The sequence below is a fragment of the Sminthopsis crassicaudata genome, chromosome 4 (assembly GCF_048593235.1).
Source record: "Sminthopsis crassicaudata isolate SCR6 chromosome 4, ASM4859323v1, whole genome shotgun sequence".
NCBI classification, from domain to species: Eukaryota; Metazoa; Chordata; class Mammalia; order Dasyuromorphia; family Dasyuridae; genus Sminthopsis; species Sminthopsis crassicaudata.
This window is the reverse complement of record NC_133620.1, coordinates 296,855,333-296,869,155: the sequence shown is the minus strand read 5'-3', so window position 1 is coordinate 296,869,155 and position 13,823 is coordinate 296,855,333.

The following is a 13,823-nucleotide window of genomic DNA, read 5'->3' as shown; positions in this document are numbered from 1 at the left end:
TCCTGTCTTAGAGTCTCTCTGTGATCTTTTTGCTCTTTCTATTTATTGGGGTTATCTTTCACTCTCAAATTTTTATTTGAATTATAAAATAATTGTGGTTGCATTAGAATTATTTTTTTCTCAGGAAAACTAGGAATTATTTTATAGCACACAAAATGTTTAAGGAGAGTACATATGCACATATATACACACATGTATGTGTGAGTGAGATCTCTGTTTTTGTCTGTTCTATCATTGGTTAGTTTCCCTACTCATTGGGAAGACAAGCAATATGATTTCAGTTATACATGTGAAATCATGGAAAATACATTTCCATATTAGCTATATTGCAAAAAACAAACAAAAAAACAAACCACAAACATACACACACACAAGAAAAATAAAGTAAGTGAAAAAAGTATGTATCAGTTTGCGCCATGAGTTCATCATTTCTCTCCAAAGAGAGAACTAAGTCAATATTAATAATAAACTAAGTCAATATTAATTCCAAAGGGCTCACAATGAAAAATGCTATTCACATTTTGGAATTAATATTGACTTAATTAAAAAATGTAATATTATCTATGATCTATTGTATTTTTATTTACTTTCTTAAATGCTTCCCAATTACATTCCCCCCCCACACCCCCCGAGACTGGGGTTAAGTGATTTGCCCAGGGTCACACAGCTAGGAAGTGTTAAGTGTCTGAGACCAGATTTGAACTTGGGTTCTCCTGAATCCAAGGGTGGTGCTCTATCCACTACGCCACCTAGCTGCCTCCTGTAAAGATAGTTTTCAATATTCATTTCTGTAAGATTTTGAATTCTAAAATTTTTTCCCTCCCATCTTTCTCTTCTCCCCAAGACAGCAAGTTGATATAGGTTATACATATACAATCGTGTTAAACATATTTCCATACTAGTCATGTTGTATCAGCTGCATCTTAGACATCTTTATCTTATAACATTGAGCTTCTCTGACCATTGATAGTGTTCTAAATTCAGAAATATTTATATGGAAAAAGTAGAAGAGGAATGAAATTTTAAAAGCACAAACTAATCAGTAATTCCATAAACACTGATGAAGTATTTATTATAATGGGCAGGCATTGTGTTAAATGCTCAAGAAACAAATGAAAGTAAAAACAGGGTCACTACCCTCAGGGAGTTAACATTCTAATGGAAAAGGCAATGAGCAATGCTCTTAATGCAAAATATACAGAGTACAAATAGGACCTAATCTCAGAAGGAAGACACTGGGTAGAAGGAGGGGCAGTGAATGGAGAGGATGAACCAGCTAAGGACATTTGCAGAAGGTGGGTTTAGCACTGAATCTTGAAGGAAATTATTATAAAGTGGAAGTGAGGAGGGGAAGCACTCCAAGTATGAGGGACTGCTAGGGAAAAGTCATGAAGTCAGTATGGCCCTACTGCTAAAGCTGACTACCAAGGGACCCCAAAGAAACTGCTTTGAGTAGTTTTGTGTCTGCACCACTGAGTTCATGCAGCCTAATGGAAAGCAACTTTGAGCCCTCATTAGCCACAAAGCTGTTGTTTAGAAGGAGTTGACAGGTGAACATACCGTTATACAAAATGCCTGTAATGGTTAATGTGCAAGTTTTTAGCATTAATGATCGTGTTCAATATCAGCTGGATTTGATAAAGGAATAGTTATAACTATGGTTGTTGGGATCTGATGATCTGAGAAGCAGAGAATCATTTTTTTCTCTCATGATAGATTTTAGATTGTTCCAGTTGGAAGTGATGAAGGGACCCTGGAAACTCTCTAAAACTCCTTGAAGGAAAGATTCTCCTTGAACCCTGGGTCTGTGGAACCCCACCCAAGGGAAAGAAAATAAACAGCTTCATTCTGTTATCTAGGTGGAGCTGGTTGAGTCCTGAGCTGGAGAATTCCAACCCTATTGAATGAAAGATTTTCTATTCAATTCAGCTCAAGCTGTACCCAGCCCCATCAAGAACTGCCCCCAGCTTGTAGATAAAAAGAGCCAACTTTGAACTCACTCTTTGCAGAGGACCTAACATGCCATACCATGCCATGCCATGCTATGCCATGCCAAGGAAACCTCTGCCCGCTGGCATGATATTCTCTTTCAGTGCTGCCCTCTCTTTATCTTCACCTATTTCCCTAACAAGATTTTATACCTACTAGAAACTTTTCTTTCCTGTCGGGACCTTGCCACTAAGGAATTCAGCCTTCTATTCATGCATAGCAAAGGCTGACTTCCCAATACCAATAATAAACCTCTTTTTATCAGCCTAGCTTTTTGGGTTCATAAATTCCTTTACAAAGGAATTTACCACCAGATGGGGGTTCCTATAACTCCCTACCTTGCACCAATACTGAAGGGGTTTAGGGGAGTAAAACCTCTTCATTTGGTTCCCTGAACCCCAAACCTGCCACTAACCTCATCATTTAATTCCCTAATCTCATCATTTTGGTTCCCTGAATTTAATCTCATCATTAGGATCCTTATGATTGTAGGTACCCCCTTCTGGTGGCACAAATGGAATCCATTGACCTGAGAGTAAATTTTTTAGATCCTTTCATGCTGAATTAGATCCCTTTAAACTTTTTTCCTGCCCTTTTCTCTGAACTCCACTTCCATGACACATGAGAACCTGTTCCAGAGTACAATTAGGCCTTTTTCAGGAATTATGGTGCCAACATTTTAGATGAATCATGGAGAAAAGTCCTGACAGATCAGCCAAAAGATGAGGGCATGTAGGTATGGAGAGAAAGGCAAACTAGGCTGGAATGTGGAAATTCCTGGATAACTCCTACCAGATGATGATGAAGGTGAGACTCCTAATTCCATAGTCTCAACCCTTCTCTTACAAATTGATATAGAACTTTATGCCTAGAGATATTGACGAAGACCTTTGCAAAGTTCCTCATGAATTTACCCAGTTCTCCAAGTCTCCACGAAGCTTTTGACTCCAAGATAAAAAAGGACTATTTGAATTACATGCAAATGAAAACCTGTACCTATAAATGCTCTTTAAAGAATATGAGCTGCTATTAAAGTTTATAATCATTTATGATTACTTGTCCCAGTCTATAAATGCTAAGTTTGCTATTGAGAAAGGAAAATTAACCTAAAAGATAAAGGAAACTTTTGTCAGTTCAGACAAAGAACGTGAGAAGGTAGGGGATTGAGAAAGTTTACTGAAAAATAATTTCTGATATGTCCATACACCATACTTCTTTGAACCTGAATAGAAACATGATAGGGAAATGAGTCATTGATAGAGAAAGATAGAAAGACCCAACCAATATTCCATCTGACTATATTTTTAACCCTAATTAGGGGATAATAGATTGTCAGAACTAGAAGACAATTATAGATTTTCTAGTCTAACATTTTTATTTTACTCATGAGGAAACTGCTATATACGAAAGTTATAATGTCACAAATTGAGACAATAGCAACATTTAAACTCACCCATATGTAAGTTCTACTCTATGTCCAGTTATCTTCCTATTCAATGTCTACCAATATTCCAGTATTAATCATAATCCTGTTCGTTTTTTAGAAAATCAACTAAAATAAAATTATTTATCTACTTATATTTTAAAGCTTTTTGTTTTCAAAACATATGCATAGTTTTCAACATCCACCCTTGTAAAACCTTGTGTTCCAATTTTTTTCTCCCTCTTTTCCACCCAGCCCCTCCTTAAGAAGGCAAGTAATCCAATATATGTTAAACATGTGCAAATATTCTATTCATATTTCCACAATTATCATGCAGCACAAGAAAAATCAGATCAAAAAGGAAAACAAAGGAAAAATAACAAAATGCAAACAAATAACAACAAAAAAAGGTGAAACTACTATGTTGTGATCCAAACTCAGTCCCCACAGTCCTCTCTCTGGGTGCAGATAGCTCTCTCCATAACAAGACCATTGGAACTGGCCTGAATCACCTCACTATTGAAAAGAGCTATGCATAATCCTATTCCTAACCTGGGTCCCAAATACAACTCAAAATGTATCTGTTTCTGTGGCTTTAGGATTGCTATTCCTAAAGTTATCCTAATACTTAATCCTAACAAGGCAGAGATCCTTAAGCTGGGGGGAAGGAGTCCATGACTTGTTATATAAATACATATATATACACACTCACACACACACACATATATATATATATATATATATATATATATATATATATATATATATATATATATATATATATATATAAAACTAATGTACCTAATTTATTTTATCATATATATACCAATCATAATGAAATAAAATTGTTAATATTTATATAGATAGATAAATTTATTTCAATATAATTGGTTTTATTTTATGCATTTAGAAACATTATTCTGGGAAAGAATCTTGCCAAAGAGGTCTACAAAAAATGCTATACTTTATATATAACCTTACTATATATAAAGGAACACAAGACCCCAAATGTCAGCAGGGCCTTCAAGCCTTTCAACAAGAAAGAAAATATGCTAGAGGTCCATTACCTGCCTCCAATTCCTTGAATTTCCTGATCTCATTAATCCTAGTAGCTTGACTCCTTAAAGAATTTTAATCTTTGCTGGTTAACTTTTCTAATAAAAGAGTTATGATCCCTTTGCTGACTCTCTTGTCAGATACTTTCTTCCTCCCATATTGCTCTGATTCTAAGTGGATAGACTGTTATCTTCCCATTTTCTAATTTGTCTCAATTAATTCATGACCTCTTTAGTATTGGTGCAAGGTAGGGAGTTATAGGAACCCCCTTCTGGTGGTCTGCCCTGGCACACTGACCGAGGCCCAGCCATATGTTTTTTTGTTTTTTTTTTAATTTTTAGATTAATTTTATAATTATAACATTTTTTGACAGTACATATGCATAGGTAATTTTTTTACAACATTATCTCTTGTACTCCCTTCTGTTCTGAATTTTTCCCTCCTTCCCTCCACCCCCTCTACCCCCAGATGGCAGGCATTCCCATACATATTAAATATGTCTTAGGTACAATATATATGTGCAGAATCAAATTTTGTGTTGTTGTTGTTGTTGTTGTTGCAAAGGAAGAATTGGATTCAGAAGGTAAAAATAACCTAGGGAGAAAACCAAAAAATGCAAACAGTTTACACTCATTTCCCAGTGTTTCTTCTCTGGGTGTAGCTGATTCTGTCCATCATTGATCAATTAGAATTGGATTAGCTCCTCTCTATGTTGAAGATATCCACTTCCATCAGAATATATCCTCATATAGTATTGTTGTTGAAATGTATAATGATCTCCTAGTTCTGCTCATTTCACTCAGCATCAGTTCATGTAAGTCTCTCCAAATCTCTTTGTATTCATCCTGCTGGTCATTTCTTACAGAAAAATCATCTTCCATAACATTCATATACCATAATTTACCCAGCCATTCTCCAATTGATGGGCATCCATTCATTTTCCAGTTTCTGGCCACTACAAAAAGGGCTGCCTCAAACATTTTGGCACATACAGGTCCCTTTCCCTTCTTTAGTATTTCCTTGGCCCAGCTCTATATGTTGAGCTCACACAAAAATATTCATACATCATGAAGGCTATTGTGGTAAATTTCTATCACTTAGAGGACATAACATATCTTTTCGGGATATAGAACCATGAAAACAGTGTATATGTGATTATAGGAATAAATGTGAAAGCAAGTAGCTGAAATATTTCAAAACTTTGTCTAATCATTGGTTCAAAAGATTGAGGATGAAGCACCTCTTGGAAAGCAGTGATGGACAAAGAAGTTCAAATCCAACATGAATTCTTGAGTATGGTCAATATATAGATATTTTGTGTGACTGAATATTCGTTTTTAAGAAGGAAGAGAAGGGGAGGTGTTGTTAAGTAGTAATAGATATAAAAACAAAATTGTCAATGAAACATTTAAAAGGTGCATAGAGGGAGGAGAGGGAAGTGCTAAAGAGGAAATTGATCTATTTATTACTCTTTCGTTAAATAGATATTCTATATAATGCAAATGTATTTTTTTAAGAGAAGGAAGAAAACAAACTTCAATTAAGTACCTGCTGTGTGCTAGGCACTATACTAAGCATTTTACAAATTATTTCATTTGATCCCCACAATAATCAAAGAAGATAGATGTTATTATTGTCCCTATTTTATAATTGCAGAAACTGAGGTAAACAGAAATGAAGTGACTTGCCCAGGATCATATAGCTAGTAAGTGTTCAAGGACAGATTTAAACTCTTTTTGACTTTATACCCAGTGTTTTTATCCACTAGTGGGTAGGCACAGGTATATTCTGTACCTAACAGAAGTTTTTTATTTCTTCCTCTTCCCTGTTTTTCTTGATGTTTTAACTTGGGATTGTTGATTGTGGAATGCACAGTCAAAAAAGCAAATTTTATACAAAAGAAACCTATTCTTTCTTTTTGAAAGTGTTTTATCCAAAAAAATTAACATTGAACATCAATACAATTAAACTTGTTTAGTAACTGTTTAGTTACTATCTACACTTAAATGAATTTATTTCAATTCATTTTTATAACAACTTTCCAGTCATCCTCTCTAAGTCCTGGAAAGGATTCTTTGTCTCTTCATTCTTTTTCACTTTTCTTCTTATATAAGAAGTGGACTCCATTCTTTCGATTGAATTTTTTCCACTCTGCATTATTTCATATTGATCTTTCCATATTTATTTGCATATCTCATATATATATATACATCTGTCTTAGTAATTATATTAGTCCAATTCTCCTTTTGAGCACAGATCCTCCTATACAGAAACATCTTTAGGTTATATCAAATTGACATGATCAACCAGGACCCTACTCTTTGATATCATCTGTAACCAAATAGTGACCCAAGGAAGTGTCAGTAGGGTTGGAGAAATGGAAAACAGTGGCCTACACATTATCATACACATGCATACACAGGCAAAAGCATAACACTGCTTCATCTACTTAGACATACATGTAAACAGACATGTACATGCACATATACACACATCCCTCATGTTTTTTACTAATGCACTGCAATTTATTTTATCATTTTTCCAAATAGATTCTACAAGTTTGCTGTTTCACAAACAATTGGGTCAATAATTGGGTCATTTTTCTAAAACTTGGTGGCATTGAATTTTGTTATTTTAAATTACTTTTGTCCATTTTATTCATGTTAGGTGATACTCCAAAAGAGACTTTTACAGAATTCCTATCTCTAAACTAAGATCTAATTTTTTTCCTGATTTCTTTTCTTTTTATTAATGTTTTTATTGAGCTTTCCTTTATAATAAAGATTTTAAAAGAAAGAAAATAAGTTTTTCAGCAAATTCAACTGATATAAGTTTGACACATAAGTAATTTTCAGTACCTATAGTCCCTTGCCTCTGAAATCAACTCTTTTCTCAGGCCAAACTTGCTCATTGTAATCACACATTGTTCTATTTCATTTTATTGTTATTTCAATTTATGTTGTTGAGGTCTATACATATAAAAAATAGCTAGCATTATGTAATGCTTTAATGTTTGCATAGCACTTTATACATATTATCTAATTTTATTCTCATAACAGAGAAGGTTATTCCCAATTTGACAAATAAGAGACCTGAGGCATTCTGCCAGGATCATACAACTAATATATTGTTTTCCTGGTTTCATTTACTTTACTCTATATAAATTTGTCTACATTTTGCTATGCTTCTCCAAATCTTCAAATCTGTAATATTGTAATATTCACTTACTTTAGTTTGTTTAATCATTCCCCATTCAATGGGAATTAATTTTATTTCCAGTCATTTGCTATCTGAAAAAGTGCTGCTAGAAATATATATATATATATATATATATATATATATTTTTTTTTTTTTTTTTTGGTACATGGGACCTTGGTTTCTGCTAAGACTTATTTTGAAATCCTAACTCTTACTCCATTCCCAATTTTATCTCCAACCCTAACTTTCTTATAGTATGCATGTGTTATATTTTTCTTCATTTTGTTAAATGATTCTCATTTGGATTTATTTTTTAGTTTTCAATATTTAAGATTTTTATTTCCAGTTTTTTCCCTTCTCTCCCTCTTTTCCCCTTTCCCTAAGATGACAAGCAGTTTGATTTAGATTATACATAAGATTAAACATATTTCATCAGTCATGTTATGCAAGAAGAATCAGGATAAAAGCAACCCTAACTTTCTAAGCCTAACAGTTTAACATTAGCCCAATTTTTTATTCCTATCCATAAATTTAATTCCAAATGAACTGCAATCCCATTCCTAACCCCATCATAACATTAGCCCCTTCTAAGACCTCAGTCTCCTTGAGACAGAAAGAGATTCTCCTTGACCTCTAGCCAGCCTTTGACTATGTTGATCACCCTTTTCTGGTAGCTCTCTCCTCTCTAGGTTTTCATGACATTGTTCTCTGTTGGTTCTTCTACCTGTCAAACTGGTCCTTCTCAATTTCCTTTGCTAGTTTCTGATCTAGGTTACACCCACTAGAATAGATATCTTCCAGTACTCTGTTGTGGGCCCTTCTCTTTTCCTTCTATATTATCTATACTATTATTATTTCTTTATAGATGATTCCCAGATCTATATATTCAGCCTCAACTTCTCTCCTGAGCTGCAGTCTCACAACACACCAGTCATTTATACATCTTGAACTGGATGCTCCCCAGATAAATTCAATACGGCCCAAATAGAACTCTTTTCATCCTCAAACTTTCTTCTTCTGAAGTTCTCTACTAGTTTTGAGGGTACCAATCATCCTTCCAGTAACCTAATCTCACAAATTTGATGTCATCCTCAACCCTTCACTCAAACTCACCTCACATATCTGTCTGTTGCTAAGTCTTTCCTTTTTTACCTTCACATTTTGTACCTCAGTCTCTCTACTCAGATGACACTTTAGAGTAAGCCTTCATTATTTGGACTATTGCAATTCCCTTTTGAACAGTCTCTGCCTCAAATCTCTATCCACTCCTGTTCATTCTTCATTCAAAATCCTTTTTTTAATGTCTGATCATGTCACTTATCATCCCTCCACCCCCTTCCTTTCTCTCCTCCCCAATAAAGTCCAGAAATCTGAAAAAAAAAAAAAAAAAAAGGGAAGTGAGCTATGTGATTTGTCCCAGCAATATCAGCATATAAATATCAGCAATAAACTCCAGTGTCTTGTTATTGCTTCCAGGAGTAAATATAAAGTACTCTCTCTAGTTGGCATTTAAAGTCCTTGACAACCTAGTTTCTTTCTCCTTTTCCAGTTTCCTTACATTTTATTTCTTTTCACATTCATTACCATCCAGAATCACCTGCTTTCCTACTCTTAGTACAGGACACCCCACCTCCTGTTTCTATGCCTTTGCATTGGTTGTACTTCATGCTTGGAATGCCTTTGGTCCTTACGTCTGTCTATTCTGACTTCCCTTCGAGACTCAGCCCAAATTCTATCTTTAGTAATAGGCTTTTCTCCCTCCTAACCAACACTCTCTATTCTCCACACCAGGGTTAATATTTTTCTTCTGAAATTAATTTCTTTTTGGTATTTATATATCTTGTCTGTACATGTTGTTCAGTTATTTCAGTTATATCCAAATAAATTTTCATGACCCAATTTGGGATTTCTTTGGCAAATAAACTGGAATAGATTACCATTTCCTTCTCCAACTCATTTTACCGATGAGGAAACCTAGGCAAATAGGATTAAATAACTTACTTGCTCAGTCACACAGCCTTCCTGACTCTGGCCAGGCACTTTATCCATTGTACCACGTACCTGTCTTGTCTATACACAGTTGTTTGCATGTTGTCTTCCTTCCCCATTAGAATGGAAACTCCTTGAGGACAGAGACCCTGTGTCATATGCCTTTCTTATATCCCCAACTCTCAGCATAGTGCCTCAAACATAAGTATGAGTTTAATATATGCTTTATTGATGGACCCTCTTCTTTCTCTCTAATACTGATCTTGCTAATCTAAGCACTGACTATGTACAGAAACATTTCTAGTTTATGTTGAATTGATGTAGTCAACTATGCCTCTGTCTAAACTTTTCTGGGTTCTGTGCTGGGCAGTGACTTTGAGAAGGCATCAGCTTTGTCTCTAAATCTTCCTTTTCCCTTTAAAGAAAAAGGGTATCATTTTTCCAGCACATTTTTTAGGATGTCATCTTGTGGCATCCTTTTTTCCTTCCAGGATGCCTTCATGGGGACAGCTAGCTGATGCAATGGATAAAGCACCAGCCCTGAAGTCAGGAGGACCTGGGTTCAAATGTGGTCTCAGACACTTAACACTTCCTAGCTGTGTGACCCTGGGCAAATCACTTAAGCCCAATTGCCTCAGCAGAAAAAGAAATAAGAAAAAAATTTTATTCACAAAAACAGATTCACTGCAAACTAGAATGAAAGGTTTGGAGTTAAAAGAGATCTTAGAGGGGAGCTAGGTTGTGCAGTGGATAGAATATCAGCCCTCACTTAAGGAGGATCTGAATTCAAATCCAGTCTTAGACAGTTGATCATCACTAGCTGTATGATCCTGGGCAAGTCACTTAACCCCAAATGCTGGGAGTGAGGGTTAGGGGGGAATCTTAACAAATTCAATGCCTTCACTTCATGAAAAAATAGTTCAGAATAGTTGTGCCACATGGGATTTAAATCCAAGTCCAAGAGTTACAAAACATTTCTCTTACAACACTGCCTTTCTCAGCTTACTGTAACTGAATTTCACATTTTGGGGAAATTTGGGGGAGAGGAAAATGACCTATCTGATTTGCCCTGATGATATCAGCATCTCTAACCTCGTCTAAACCTAGGAAACACACTCTCCTTGATCATGACCCTCACAAGGGATCCTGGGTCGGCATCAGAGCTTTAGTAGATGTGGCAGATATAGTTTGGGGAGGAAATTTTAAAAGCAGGGAAAAGGCCTGGCACGGATACCACAAATGCTTTACATAGAATTTGCATCTTGAAAAGTGAACTATGGTGGTAGTGCTTCAGGGCTTGTGGCTGTCGTCAGCAGTTATGGGGTGAGTAGATCTCCATAGAGAGTGTAACTGACGTGACTGAGCTCCCTCCCTCTCCATCCCTCTTCCACCTTCTCCCTCACATTTCAGGGCTAGCTCCAAGCCCATAACTTTTTTTTTAAATTTTTATTTTATTTTATAATTATAACTTTTTTTTTTGACAGTACATATGCATGGGTAATTTTTTACAACATTATCCCTTGCACTTACTTCTGTTCAGATTTTTTCCCTTCCTCCCCACCCCTTCCCCCAGATGGCAGGCAGTCTTATACATGTTAAATATATTACAATATATTCTAGATACAATATGTGTGTAGAACCGAATTTCTTGTTGCACAGGAAGAATTGGATTCAGAAGGTAAAAATAATAGTTTACACTCATTTCCCAGTGTTCCTTTTCTGGATGTAGCTGATTCTGTCCATCATTAATCAATTGGAATTGGATTAGCTCTTCTCTATGTTGAAGAAATCCACTTCCATCAGCATACATCCTTGTACAGTATCAATGTTGAAGTGTATAATGATCTTCTGGTTCTGCTCGTTTCACTCAGCATCAGTTGATGTAAGTCTCTCCAAGCCTCTCTGTATTTCTCCTGCTGGTCATTTCTTACAGAACAAGAATATTCCATAACATTCATATACCATAATTTACCCAACCATTCTCCAATTGATGGACATCCATTCATCTTCCAGCTTCTAGCCACTATGAAAAGGGCTGCCACAAACATTTTGGCACACACAGGTCCCTTTCCCTTCTTTAGTATTTCCTTGGGATATAAGCCCAGTAGTAGTATGGCTGGGTCAAAGGATATGCACATTTTGATAACTTTTTGGGCATAATTCCAGATTGCTCTCCAGAATGGTTGGATTCTTTCACAACTCCACCAACAATGCATCAGTGTCCCAGTTTTCCCACATCCCCTCCAACATTCATCGTTATTTGTTCCTGTCATCTTAGCCAATCTGACAGGTGTGTAGTGGTATCTCAAAGTTGTCTTAATTTGCATTTCTCTGATCAATAGTGATTTGGAACACTCTTTCATATGAGTGGAAATAGTTTTAATTTCATCATCTGAAAATTGTCTGTTCATATCCTTTGACCATTTATCAATTGGAGAATGGCTTGATTTCTTATAAATTAAAGTCAATTCTCTGTATATTCCAAGCTCATAACTTAATGTGCTATCCTTTAATATTACTCTAAACCCTGCCCCTAATCTTGAGCCAAATCCTTGATTTGTTCTGATCCTGAAGCAGAGTCCTAATATTAACCTTCTCCTGCCTCTTGTCCCCTTATCAAATCCTTACCTTATTCTTAAAATTATCTTAATCTAAAAACTAGTTTTACCTATATCATATCTATTTCTGACATTCACACTAACTTCATACTTTTATTTTTAATTTAATTTTATTTTCGGTACTGAATTCTCTCCCTTCTTCCTTCCTCTCAACTCACTGCAAATATGTATAGTTAATCATGTGCAAAAAATAAAGAAAAGAAAGAAAAAAATATGCAATAATCTTCACTCTGAAGTCATCAGCTCTATATGTGGAGATGGAGAGCATCTTATTTATACTCATTGTATCATGTGTTCTTTGGACTTGAAGTTTAACCCTATGCTTTGAATTCTAATCCTGAACCTTACTCAATGTCATTCCAGTTTTTCACATTCATAAAATTCTAATCTAAGGATCCATTCCTTTTCTGAGTCCTAATTCTAATCTCATCATTATCCTTAATTTTACCCTTAAATTCTAATCTTAGGCCAACTCCTCAAAGTCAACCAAACCCCTAACCCCTTCCCTGAGCATCATTGTAGTATTAGTGCAGGAGGGGAAGTGGGAGAAGCACAAGATAACACAGAGGTAATCACTCTAGGAAGATCTGGGCATTGGCAATGCTCCTCCCTCCAGTGGTTCCCTCACAAAGGTCTTGTCAAAACTCTTTAGCATTAGCATTTCCTAGGTCCAAAGCACTGGCTAGTAGTCACTGAAGGAAGAAGGGCAGAAATAGTTCAGGGCACAGCAGTATGATTATCTTCTTTGGACCCAAATGTTAACTTGGATCCAGAGCAAAAACCAGGAATTTAGGCAGCTGTGATTAATTAGTGCTGGATCTGATGGGGGGGGGGGTCAATAAAACTGAGTTGAGAACCTCTTATTTACTAGCTGTGTGATTTTGAGCAAATGTTGCCATTTTTTACTCCTCTAATATGGGCAGGTTGGAATAAGTCCAAAGGTGCCTTCCAGTTCTAAATAATTTGATCCTTTTTATTCCCAATTCTCCAGTCTAGCCATAACTCCATTCCTATTTGGTACTCCATCCCTTCCTCTTATTCTCTCCTTTTCCATCTTCAGAGCCTTCTCTGGGTGTCTAGACACAGCCAGTATAGTAAAGAAAATACTATGGATGGTTTTCCTTCTCTTCTCTCATGTAAAGGTGAGAGTTTTTCCCATCTTCTTTTCCAGTGTTCCCTCCCCATACTAGTATATAGCCAGGCAGATGTCATCTTTTTCTGTCTCACTCCCCTGAGGTACCCTCCATCCAACCCAAGAATAACTTCAGGCAACCCAGGCAAACTTCAGAGCCAATGCAGGTCACCTCACCCTCCTTCTTCCTTCTCCCTTAATTGCCCAGGGCAGGCTAAGAAAGGAGGTTATTAATCTGATAAAAATCGGGGTGCCCCACCCAATTTCTACTCCCCCCCCCCATAAACACACAGACACATACACATTTCCCTGAAGGCCCAAGACTCAAGCTCAACTGGCTTCCCCACCCACCCTGGAAGACATGGCAGTACAGGGAGGGGCTCTTGGTACCCATCCCTGCCCGCCCTCTGACTCTACC